Raw genomic sequence first — 13,432 nt, 5'->3', positions numbered from 1 at the left:
GAAATTTGGACACACCAAGTGACACCAGGGATGTGCACGCAGTGGAAAGAGCATGTGAGGCCACAGCAAGAAGGCAGCCATCTGCAAGCCAAGGGGAAAGGCCTCAAAAGAAACGAAACCTGCCAACACCTTGATCTCGGACTTCTACCTCCAAAATTGTGAGAAAATAAATTTCTGTTGTTTAAGCCATCCCGTCTGTGGTATTTTGTTATGACAGCCACAACAAACACATACACTCCCAATTTGCCTCTCTCCTCTAATCTACTTTTTGTTTCTATGGATTTGCCTATTCTGGACATTCCATACCATATGTGGCCTTTTGCATCAGCCTTCTTTCACTTACCATATATTCAGGGTTCATCCATGTTATAGCATTTATCAGTACTTCATTCTTTTTTATGACTCAATATCCCATTGTATAGATACACTACATTTTGTTTATCCATTTATCAGTTGATGGACATTTGAGCTATTTCTACTTTTTGTCTGTTATGAAAAATGCTGCTACGAGCATACAAGAACAAGTTTTTGTCTGAACACGTGTTTTCAGTTGTCTTTAGTATGTACCTTGGAGTGGAATTGCTCTGTCATACTGTAATTCTACATATAAACTTTTGAGGAATCACCAAACTTTTCCACAGCTACTGAACCATTCTACATTCCCACCTGCAATGGATCAGGGTTCCAATTACTCCACATCCTCAGCAACACATTAGTTTCCTTTAAAAAAAATTATTGCCATCCTAGTAGGTGGGTAGTATCTCATCATGTTTTTCACTAGCATTCCCCTAAAGACTAATGATGTTGGCCAGCTTTTTATGTGCTTACTGGCCATTTGTATGTCTTCCTTGGAGAAATGTCTACTCAAGTCCTTTGTCCATTTTTAAAAATTGAGGTGAAATTCACATGACATAAAATTAATCATTGTAAAGTATACAATTCAGTAGGATTTAGTACATTCACAATGTTGTGAGACCACAGTCTCTATCCAGTCTAAAACATTTTCATCACCCCAAAATAAAACCCCATGTCTATTAAGCAGCTGCTCCCCATTCTTCCCTCCCAACAGCCCATGCCAGCTACCAATCTGCTTTCTGTCTCTATGGATTTCGCTATTCTGGATACTTCACATAAACGAAATCATACAATATGTGATCTTTTGTGTTTGGCTTCTTCCACTTAGCATAATATTTTCAAGATTCCTCCACATTGTACCATGTTTCAGTATTTCATTCCTTTTTTATGAAGGAGTAATATTTCATTGAATGGTCATACTATATTTTGTTTATCCATTCATCGGCTGATGGACATTTTGGTTGCTTCTACCTTTTGGCTATTCTGAATAGTGTTGCTATGAGCATTCATGTACAAGTATTTGAGTACTTCTTTTCAATTCTTTTGGGTATATACCTAGGAATAGAATTGCTGGTCATATAATAATTCTATGTTTAACTTTTTGAAGAACCACCAAACTGTTTTGCACAACAGCCACACCATTTTACATTCCCACCAGCAAGGTCTGAAGGTTCCAATTTCTCCACATCTTTGCCAACACTTGATATTTTCCATTTTTAAAATTATGGTCAACTGAGCGAATGTGATGTGGTATCTTGTTTTAGTTTTGATTTGCATTTTCCAAATGACTAATGACACTGAATATCTTTTCATGCACTTATTGGCCATTTGTACATATTCTCTGGAAAAATCTCAATTCAAGTCCTTTGCCCATTTTTAAATTGAGTTTGTTTTGGCGTTGAGTTGTAAGAGTTCCTCATATATTCTGGATACTAGACCCATATCAGACAAATATTTTCTCCTATTCTGTAGGCTGTCCTTTAACTTCCTTGATAATGTCTTTTGAGGCACAAAAGTTTTTAATTTTTATAAAATCCAATTTATCTATGTTTTCTTTTGTTATTTATGCTCTTGGTGTCATATCTAAGATTCCACTGCCCCATCCAACGTCATGAAGATTAACCCCTGTGTTTTCTTCTAAGTGTTTTACGGTTTTAGCTCTTCTATTTAGGTCATTGATCTATTTTGAGTTAATTTTTGTATATAACATATGTGGATATCCAGTTGTCCCAGCATTGCTTATTGAGCAGATTATTCTTTCCACATTGAATGACACTGGCACCCTTGAAAATCAATTGGCCATAAATATACAGGTTTATTTCTGGGCTCTCAATTCTATTCCATTGGTCTATATCTCTATATTTATGTCTGATCTGCACTGTTTTGGTTACTGAAGCTTTGTAGTAAGTTTTGAAATCTGGAAGTGTTATTACTCCTCCACCTTTGTTCTTTTTCAATATTATTTTGGCTATTCAGGTCACATTGAAACTCTGTATGAATTTTAGGATCATCTTTAGCATTTCTGTAAAAAGTACCATTGGAATTTTAATTGGGATTATACTGAATCTGTAGATCTCTTTGGGAAGTATTGTCATCTTAATATTGAGTCTTCCAATCCATGAACATGGGATGTCTTTTGATTTATTTAGGTGTTCTTTGATTTTTTCCAGCAGTGTAGTTTTAACTTTACAAGTCTTTCCCCTCCTTGGTTAAATTTTTTCCCTAGGTATTTTATTATTTTGGATGCTATTGTAAATGGAATTGTTTTCTTAATTTCCTTTTTGGATTGTTCATTGGTGTGTAGAAACACAAGTGATTTTTGTGTGTTGATTTTGAACACTATAACATTGTGAGTTCAATTATTACCTCTAGGAGCTTTGGGGGGCTTCTATGCGATTTTCCATATATAAGATCATGTCATTTGCAAGACAGTTTTACTTCTTACTTTCCAATTTAGATGCCTTTATTTCTTTCTTTGCCTAACTGTTTTGGCTAGAACTACCATTTCAACGTTGAATAGTAGTGGTGAAAGCAGGTATCCTTTTCTTGCTCCTGATCTTAGGGAGAAAGCTTTCAGTCTTTCACCATTGTGTAAAATGTTAGCTGTGGGTTTTCATAAATGTTCATAACTGTTGAGGAATGTTCCCTAGATTCCTAGTTTTCTGAGTGTTTTTATTATGAAAGAGTGTTGGAATTTGTCAAATGCTTTCTGTGCATCAATTGAAATGATTGTGTGTATTTTTTCCTTCATTCTATTAATGTGTTATATTACGTCAACTGATTTTCTTATGTTGAACCTCACCTGTATGCCTGGGATAAGTCCCACTTAGTCATGGCGCATAATTCTTTTAATTCTAGTATTTTGTTGAGGATTTTTGCATCTGTATTCAAAAGGAATGTTACTTTGTAATTTCCTTTTTTCCTTTTGGTGACATCTTTGTCTGGCTTTGGTATCAGGGTAATGCAGGCCTCAAAGAATGAGTCAGAAGTGCTCCTTCCTCTTCAAGTTTTTGGAAGAGTTTGAGAAGGATTAGTGGTAATTCTTCTTCAAATGTGTGGCAGAATTAACCAGTGTAGTCATCTGGCCTTGGAGTTTTCTTTATTAAGAGGTTTTGACTACTGATTCAATCTACAGTCATGTGTCAGTTAACAATGGGGATATGTTCTGAGAAATGCATTGTTGGGCTATTTTGTCATTGTGTGAAGATTATAGCATGTACTTACACAAACCTAGATGGTATAGCCTACTACACACTTAGGCTATATGGTACTAATCTTATGGGACCACCATTGTTTACACAGTCCATCATTGACTGAAATGTCATTATGAAGCACATGACTATTTAATTTTTATAGGTTTGTTCAGGTTTTTTATTTCATTATGAGCTAGTTTTGGCAATTTGTGTGTTTCCAGGAATTTGTCCATTGCATTTAGGTTATCTGATGTGTTGGTATACAATTGTTTGGTTTTATCTTAAAATCCCTTTTTTTTTAAAGATTGGCACCTGATATAACAACTGTTGCCAATCTTCTTTTTTTCTTCTTCTTCTTCTTCCTGCTAAAGCCACCCAATACATAGTTCTATATTCTAGTTGTGAGTGCCTCTGGTTGTGCTATGTGGGACACCACCTCAGCATGGCCTGATGAGTGGTGCCATGCCCATGCCCAGGATGTGAACTGGCGAAACCCTGAGCTGCCAAAGCAGAGCGCGCGAACTTAACCACTCGGCCATGGGGCCAGCCCCCTATCTTAAAATGCTTTTTATTTCTGTAAGATCAGTAGTAATGTTCCTACTTTTATTTCTGATTTTAGTTTTGTGGGCCTTCTCTCATATGTATCTCAGCCTAGTTAAACATATGTCAATTCTGTTGATCTTTTCAAAGAACTAACTTTTGGTTTCCTTGATTCTATTTTTTTCCTATTCTCTATTTTGTTTGTTGTCACTCTAACATTTAATACTTCCTTCCTTCTCGTTGCTTTGTATTTAGTTCGCACTTCTTTTACTAGTTCTTAAAAGTGTAAAGTTAGGTTACTGATTTGAAATGTTTCTTTTTCAATATAGGCATGCACAGCCATAAATTTCCCTCTGAGCATTGCTATGGCTCTATCCCATAAATCTCAGTATGTTGTGTTTTCATTTTCATTAGTCTCAAAGTATTTTCTAATTTCTCTTGTGATTTCTTCTTTGTTTCATTGATTGTTTAAGAGTGTGTTCTGTAATTTCCACATATTTATTAATTTTCCAGATTTCCTTCTGCATCTCATTTCATATTTCATTCAATTTTTGTAGAAGATGCTGTGTATGATTTCAATCTTTTACACTTATTGTGACTTGTTTTATTGGACTACCATGTGGTTTATTCTGGAGAATGTTCCATGTGCACCAGAGAAGAATGTGTATTCAGCTATTGTTGGGTGGAGTACTCTATATATGTCTGTTAGGTATGGTTGATTTACAGTGTTGTTCAAGTCTTCTATTTTTTTTTCTAGTTGTTCTATCCTTTATTGAAAGTGGGATGTTGAAATCTCCTACCACTATTGTTGAACCGTTCGTCTACCTCTCCTTTCACTTCTGTCAATTTTTGCATGATGTATTTTGTGGCCTTTCTGTTAGGTGTATATATGTTTATAATTGTTACATCTTTTTGTTGGATTGAGACTTTTATCATTATATAATGTCCTCTTTTGTCTCATAACAATTTCTGTCTTGAAAAGTCTATTTTGTCTGATATTAGTATAGCCACTCCAGCTCTCTTTAATTACTATACCTTTTTCCATTCTTTTACTTTCAACCTACTTTTGTCTTTGGATCTAAAATGAGTCTTTTGTAGTTTTTTTGCTTCTTTAATCCATTCTTCCAACCTCTGCCTTTCAATTGGAGAGTTTATTTATATTTACATTTAATATGATTACTGATAAGGAATGACACGGCATTTTGCTATTTGTTTTCTATATGTCTTATATCATTTTTTGTTCCTCAATTCTTCCATTACTGCCTTCTTTTGTATTAGAAAGACATTTTGTAGTGCACCATTTTGATTTCCTTCTCATTTTTTTTTTACTGTATATCTTTATTTTCTTAATGGTTGCCCTGAAAATTACAATTAACATCTTAATTTATAACACTCCTAGTTCAAGTTTCAATCATATACACATTATTTCTATATAGCTCCATTCCCATCCTTTTATGATGTTATTGTCATAAATTACATCTTTATTAAATGTGTATCAACTTAGATTTGTAACTGTTGCTTTATGTAGTTGTCTTTTAAATCACATGAGGGGAAAAAAGAGGAGTCACAAACTGAAAATACATTAATACTCACTTCTATATTTAACTATGCAGTTACCTTTCTGGTATTCTCTATTTCTTTGTGTGGATTCAACTTGCTGTCTAGTATGCTTTCATTTCAGTCTGAAGGACTCCTTTTAGCATTTCTTGTAGGGCGGATCCACTAGTGACAAAACTCAGTTTTTGTTGTTTACCTGGAAATGTCTTAATTTCTCCTTCACTTTTAAAGGATCATTTTGCCAGATTTAGAATTCTTGCTTGGTAGTTTTCTTTTCAGTTGTCATTTAGAATATGTCATCCCACTGCTTTCTGGCCTCCCTAGTTTCTAGTGAGAAAATGCCTCTCAATTTTAGTAAGAATCCCTTATATGTAATGAGTCACTTCTTTTTTGTTGTTTTCAAGATTCTCTCTTTGTCTTTGTCTTCCAACACTTTGATTATATGTCTAGAGGTGGATCTCCTTGAGATTATCCTGCTTGGAATTCTTTGAGATTCTTGGTTGTGTAGATTCATGCCTGCCATCAAGGTTGGGAAGTTTCTGACAGTTTTATCATATACATTTATTGCCCCTTTCTCTATCTCATCTTCTACTGGGACTACTATTATGAGCATATTGATAATGTCTTAAGGTATCTCACAGGTCTCTTAGGCTCTATTCATTTTTCTTCATTCTTTTTTCTTTCTGCTCCTCAGACTGGGTAATCTCAATCAACTTATCTTGAAGTTTGGTGATTCTTTCATCTTCTTAAATCTGTTGTTGAACCTCTCTAGTGAATTTTTCACTTCAGAATTCCTATTTGTTTTTTTTTTTTTTTTTTTTTTTTGAGGAAGATTAGCCCTGAGCTAACTGCTGCCAATCCTCCTCTTTTTGCTGAGGAAGACTGGCCCTGAGCTAACATCCATGCCCATCTTCCTCTACTTTATATGTGGGACGCATACCACAGCATGGCGTGCCAAGCAGTGCCGTGTCCACACCTGGGATCTGAACAGGCAGACCTTGGGCCGCCGAGAAGTGGAACATGTGAACTTAACTACTGCACCACCACCAGGCCAGCCCCTGGTTCCTTTTTATAAATTCTCTTTATAAATATTCTCTATTATATATTCTCTATCATTCTCATGGTTTTCTTTATTTCTCTGTACATGGTTTCCTTTAGTTTTTGAAAATATTTTAAATAACTCATTGAAAGTCTTTGTCTAATAAGTCTAATGTCTGGGCTTCCTCCAGGAATGTTTTTATTAATTTCTTTTTTCTGTTTATGGCCCATAATTTGTTTATTTGAATGCCTATTTTTTGGTTTAAAACTGGATATTTTGAATATTATAATGTGGTACCTCTCGAAATCAGATTGTACCCCCTCCTTGGGGTTTGTTGTTGCTGCTTATTTTATCTGATTTTGTTCGTGTATTTAGTGACTTTCCTGGACTAATATTTTTTAAACATTTTTTTTGTCCTTTTTCTCCCCAAAGCCCCCCAGTACCTAGTTGTTTATTCTTTGTTGTGGGTCCTTCTGGTTGTGGCATGTGGGATGCTGCCTCAGCATGGCTTGATGAGAGGTGCCATGTCCATGCCCAGGATTTGAACCGATGAAACACTGGGCCACCGTTGCGGAGTGTGTGAACTTAACCACTCGGCCATGGGGCCAGCCCCCTGAACTGATTTTTTATAGTCTATATTCTTTGTTATGTGTGACCACTGAGCCATAACATGTGATGGCTTAGTGGCCAACTAATGAATTAACAGAGATTTCCTTAAATGCTGAGATTGTGCAGTTTTTTCTTAAGCATTTACCTGGTTGCTATAAAGTTTTGATTAGTTTAAAAAGTTTCAATAAAGTTGATTCTGGTAGTTTTTGCTGGATTACTTGCTGTTTTTGTGGAGGAGAACTTTTGAAGCTTCCTACTCTGCCATTTTTCTTGATGTCACTCTATTCACTTTTCTAGTCAATATTTTTTTCTCTTATTCAGATTGGATAATTTCTACTGATCTATCATCAAAGTTTACTGACTCTTTCCTCTGTCCATTGTTCCTCTGCTATCAAGTCCATCCAGTGAGTCTTGTATTTCAGTGATCATATTTTTCAGTTATAAAGTTTGCACTTGGTTCTTTACATCTTGCATTTGTTTGCTGAGACTTTCTATTCAAATATTTCTTGCAGGAGTATTTGTGGTGTTTTTTGGGAACATTTTTGTAATAGCTGCTTTAAAGTCTTTATAAAATATTTCTTACATCACTGTCATCTCAGTGTTGGCATGAGTTGATTATCCTTTTCCATGTAAGTTGAAATGTTTGTGGTTCTTCACATGCCAAGTAATTCTGAATTGCATCCTGGGTATTCTGAATATTATGTTGCAAGATACCAAGTCTTGTTTATATTCTATGGAGAACATTATTGTTTTCATTATAGCAGAAAACACGACTAATTTCAGGTTGAAATGCCCAGAGTGGGCTGTGGTTCCAACGTCAGTTCAATTTTCAGAGACTTTGTACTGCTCTTCAGATCTTTCCTGCATGTGAACTACCTAGTGGTAAGTATGGGACCTGTGTGCTGGTTGACTGGACAATTATCCTAATTAGGATCAGATCTATGCATAGATGGCTCAAGTATATAAATAATTTTATGAAGTTGCTTTGTTACACTCCTCCCTTTATGTGATTTCCTGGAGGTGGCTATACCTTTTGGTCCTCCTGCCAGAAACTTGGGACATTACTTAATTCTCTTCTGTGTTCTTCCACAATTGGGCCTCTGTTAGTAACCAGGCTTCCATTCTTATGCCAAAATCATCATCATCTTTAGGAGCAAAAGCAGCAGCAGCGGCAAGAGTTCTCCTAACTAACAGAATAAACTATCTGGGAGGAAAAAAATGGCAGCAATTGTTAAGATAGGTACCCCAGAGCAAGATACCTGAAATCTAACATTTAGTGATCCTTGAAAAAAATGGCTGGCTCTCAACCCAATGACCCTAAAATGAAGCCTCCTGTTGACAAGCTAAGGCTACCAATGATGAGCTATCATAGTTTTGTTGCCCTGTTCTTAAAAGAGGATGGACAAGAAAGATAAAAATAAACAGAAAAAAATGACCACAGAGGAAACACAACTGAAAAAACATGAGAAAATTTAACATTTCAATATTATATCAATAAATCAAGAACAGGAAACTGTGAAATGGGAATAACCACTAAACAAGGAAAAATCTCAATGAAAGAGTTTGAAGATAAAAATCAAGAATATACCTGAGAAAATAGATTAAATTACAAGTCCATGAAAGAGAAGAAGTATATTGGGTAAGTGAAAGTGAACAGTGACCATGAACAGAAGGACTCCTGCCCTGATTCCCAAAACCAGCACAAGACAAAGAAGCCTCCTGTCCCTACAGCATAAGTTCATTTACATAATCTCCCCAATACTTCAGATGCTGTCTTAGAGTTAAACATGGGGAGAAGAAGGGTAATTGTAAGAATGAGAAATTATCCCCTAAAGACTGATTTAAAATTGAAGAAACTTTAAAATATGCAATTGGATGGAATTATAAATAAGATTTTCTATTTCCAGGAACTGCATAGTTTATGGATTATTTTATCTGGGTATATAAAAGGAAATTATAGCAGAGAACTAGAAGATCTGAAGGAGAAGTGCTGTGTGATTGAAAGTGTCCAAGAGTTTGAATCATAGAATATCCACACTCTAGATATATCATAAAATTTCACAACATCAAGGATAGAGAAGCTCCGAAAACTTGTCAGAGAGAAAGAAAAAAATTTTCCTACAGAAGAACAAGAATTGGATTGATAAAACACTTTTCATCAATAACACTAGATGCTTAAAAACAGTGAAACAATGCCTTTAAGGTTCTGAAGGGGAAAATATCAATTTAAAATTCTTTATCCATTAGGATTATTAATGAGAATAAAAACATTTTCAGACAAGCACAAAGTCAGGTTTAGCTCAATTGCACACCTTTCTTAGGAAGTTACTAGAGGGTCTTTAACAGCAAAATGACATTAATAGAGTGAACAAGAAAGATGACATTAAATTCAGACAACAGATACATCCCAGGAGAGAAATGAAGGAAAGTCCCAGATTATGGTAGGAAGAAGGAGGTTTTCAGGGAGTGATCCTAGGAAAAGCAGGGATTCTACAGATATTTATATTATTCCTAAGAATTTGGCACTCAGGAAGGTAATAAAGGCAGAAAAAATAGAGGCGGAGAAAGCCATTAAAAAACTCCATGAATAGGGGCCGGCCCCATGGCCAAGTGGTTAAGTTCACGCACTCTGCTTCAGCGGCCCAGGGTTTCTCCAGTTCAGATCCTGGGCGTGGACATGGCACCACTAGTCAGACCACATTGAGGCAGTGTCCCACATGCCACAGCTAGAAGAACCCACAACAAAAAATACACAAGTATGTACTGGGAGGCTTTGGGGAGAAAAAAGGAAAAATAAAATCTTAAAAAACAAAAAACAAACAAACTCCATGAATAAACAAAAAGTTATATAAGAAAGGAAATGGAATTACAGTATACTACTTTACACTGCTTGGTTGTACACAGAATAACACTTACATAATCATAAATACTTCATTTTATACCCTGAGAATCAACTAGTAGATAAAGCACAGAAAATGTAATTATGGTTAGAAAACAGAACATAGATGTTTGCAACTGTGAAAATATAAAGGTATATGGCAAAACTGCAAGTAACAATAGGGAGACAAAAGATACTGTCTGTTGTCTCTAATTGATAGAATAAATAAAGGGGTGGAGAGAGAGCATCAAGATCACAATGTTGGCAGACTCTGAACTCACCTCGTCCCATGGACACAACAAATTTACAACAACCCTAGGAACAACTACCCCTGAGAGAGAACTGAAAACTGGATAAAAAGAACCCCCACAACAAGGCCAATGTGGACTGAGGTGGAAGAGGAGGAAATTCCTTTCTGGAGACAAAAAAGCCACCATCAAGCCACAGCACTTCACAGCCAGGAGCAATCCTAAGGTACGCAGCCTTCCCTGGAGGAGTGTGGGACCTTAGTGGGGGAGCGTGACCACTATAAGCAGCTTTTGGACTCAGCACAACCGAGATGAGTGTCATAATATGTGGCTTTGCTGGCTAATAACAACAATCGAGAATGTCCCCAGAAAAGAAATTGACATATGGGGGGAAAAAAAGCCTGTTCTTAAACAGCCCATGCACAAATTCACCTATTTCAGAAAGCAACCTAAAATCACCAGGAAGAAAAGTGCACAATCCTTTGGTGAAGAGACTCACTTGATAGGCTGTGGGTGCAGCTCAGTGAGACCACCCCAGGGACTGAGACATTGGTGGCAGCCATTATGGTGACATAGCACAGGCGTGCTAACACAGACACTGGCAGATGCCATTGGAGTTCTGGTCGCCTGTTAGCTCAGGGCCTGCCCTGCCCACTAGAGCATGGATTTAATCCTACTGAGCCAGGGCAGACAGCCTGCCCTAGGGACTGGCACCACCCAACAGCAAGGCCTCAGAAAACTTCTGGGCTCACATAGGTGGGGTGCCTGAAACCTTTGCAGTCAGGCCAATGGGTCCACCTCTGTCAGGCAGGGCATGCATGAGGAGCAGGCTTGCATTGACAGAGTAGGTGGGGCCTCTGTAGTGGGACGACTGGGTCCACTTCAAGGGATCAGGGATTACACACAGGGCAGGACTGTGTTGATGGTGTCTGTAGCCATGTGGGTGGTGGGGCTTGCCAGCTGTAGCAGACTTATGCCTCTCAAACAGCCACATAGGGGATCGGTCCTGCCTTCAAAAGCCTGAAATAATTGGGTACTCCCATGCCTGGGGCCGGCCCAACTGAGCTGCAATCCTGAGAGAGCTGACAATAGCCTTGCAGGCCAGAGGCCTACAGCAAATGTAAGCCCATGAGCCTAGCAACCAGTCATGCTGGGGGCCTACTCAACAGAAAAACTGCAACAGGGATGGGCTATTAGACCTTGCAGCCAACTGTGCTGGGGCTCCCCATGCCCAATAAAGTGACTGAAGTGTCCATAGCAGGCACACACAGCTTAGCATTACGACCAGCTGGCCAGGGAGACAGCCTAGCTTCCCTGGGCACCTGAAGCAAGAGGAACCCTGCCAAAACAGAAGGATACAGGTAGCCCACACCGGGATACTCCTGGGACATATGGAACTGGTGACGAGAGGGAAGCACATTGCTGGGCCTCATGAGGCATCTCTTACATAAGCCCACTTCTCCAAGATTTGGAGACGTACCTGACCTTACTAATACATAGATATAAGCAGAGAAGGATGCAAAATGAGGAGACGAATGTGTTCCAAGTAAGGGAAAAGGACAAAACCACAGAAAAGGAACTAAAGGAAACAGAAATAAATAACCTACTTGACAAAGAGTTCAAACAAAAAATCCTAAGGCTGCTCACAGATCTTTGGAGAAGAATGAATGAACTCAGCAAGAACTTCAACAAAAAATTGGAAAACATAAAAAGGAACGGATGAGAAATGAAGAATACAACACCGACGTCATAAGCTCACCCGGGTAACTCTCCCCTCCAAGATACAACAAAAAGGAGGTTCATATTCAAACAGAGGACATCCAAACAACAGAAAAAGACATCTGAGCGACCCACACAACCAGACGTCAGAAGGTGGAGATGCTGGAGCCCCACTTTGAGGAGGTGGGAGGGGTTAAGAGAAAGTTTCACTCCCTCCTGCAAAAGACTGCAATCCTGGAATTGCACACTCAGCCTGACAGGGAAGAAAGGGGGCAGGGGGCGCACCTTCACAGGAACGTCATAGATCCTTGAGGTCCCTTGGAGCCTGGGGAAAGACCCTACTGAAATGAGTAGCTATAACAGGGGTGTGTACATCAAGCTGACAGGCCAGCAGAGGAGACAGCAAGGGAAGAGGAGCCCCCGAGAGCACGCAGGAGAAAAGAAAACACCCCTGCACTCATCCGCCCAGGTCCAAACTCCAGCACCTGGGATCTTGGCGGAACATAGAAGGCTCAAAATATGCAGCTCTTGACACCCACCCAGTGGTGACAGGTGGTAACAGTAATCAAATAATATCAGTATGTGAAGAAACAAAGCCACGCCCTCTAGCAGTATCAAGATTTATATTAAATCACCAGACCAGAAGCAAAATGACAAGTAACTAGAAATCAATCGTGAAGACACAGAAACATGTAATCTAAATGACAGGTAATTCAAAATAGCTATCATCAAAAAACTCAATTAGTTAAAAGAGAATGCAGATAGACAATACAATGATTTCAGGAGCTATTTCACAAAAGAGAGTGAAACTGTAAAGAAGAGCCAAGCAGAAATACTGGAGATTGAAAGCACAATGGAGCAGATAAAACAAAATATGGATTCCCTGAATACTCTAGTGGACATCATAGAGGAGCGAATCAGCATAATCTAGGATAGACATAATGAAATGCTCCAGATAGAGGAAGAGAGATAACTAAGACTAAAAACTAATGAAGAAAGTATGAGAAATATCCAACTCAATTAGGAAATGCCACATAAGAATAATAGGTATTCCAGAGGAAGAAGAGAATGAGAAAGCAGCAGAAAGCTTGTTCAAAGTATTAATACCAGAGAACTTTCCAAATGTGAGGAAGGGGATGGAAATCCATGGGAAGGAGGCCATCAGACCTCCTAAGTATGTCAGTGTAAAAAGACCTAATTGCAAGGCATGTATTAGTAAAACTGGCAAAAGTCAATGACAAACAAAAAATACTAAGGGCAGAAGGGCAGAAAAAAATAACATACTAAGGAACCC

At 38.0% G+C, this 13,432-nt stretch overlaps 1 protein-coding gene across 2 annotated transcripts in view; it reads right to left on the bottom strand.

Moving 5' to 3' along the window:
• BRCC3 (BRCA1/BRCA2-containing complex subunit 3) overlaps positions 1–13,432 on the bottom strand; it is a 98,294-nt gene that overhangs the window by 53,796 nt on the left and 31,066 nt on the right. The window lies entirely within an intron of this gene.

The sequence above is a fragment of the Equus caballus genome, chromosome X (assembly GCF_041296265.1).
Source record: "Equus caballus isolate H_3958 breed thoroughbred chromosome X, TB-T2T, whole genome shotgun sequence".
Classification (NCBI taxonomy): Eukaryota; Metazoa; Chordata; class Mammalia; order Perissodactyla; family Equidae; genus Equus; species Equus caballus.
Note: the sequence above shows the minus strand (reverse complement) of the source record. Positions and strands in the feature narration are given on the sequence as shown.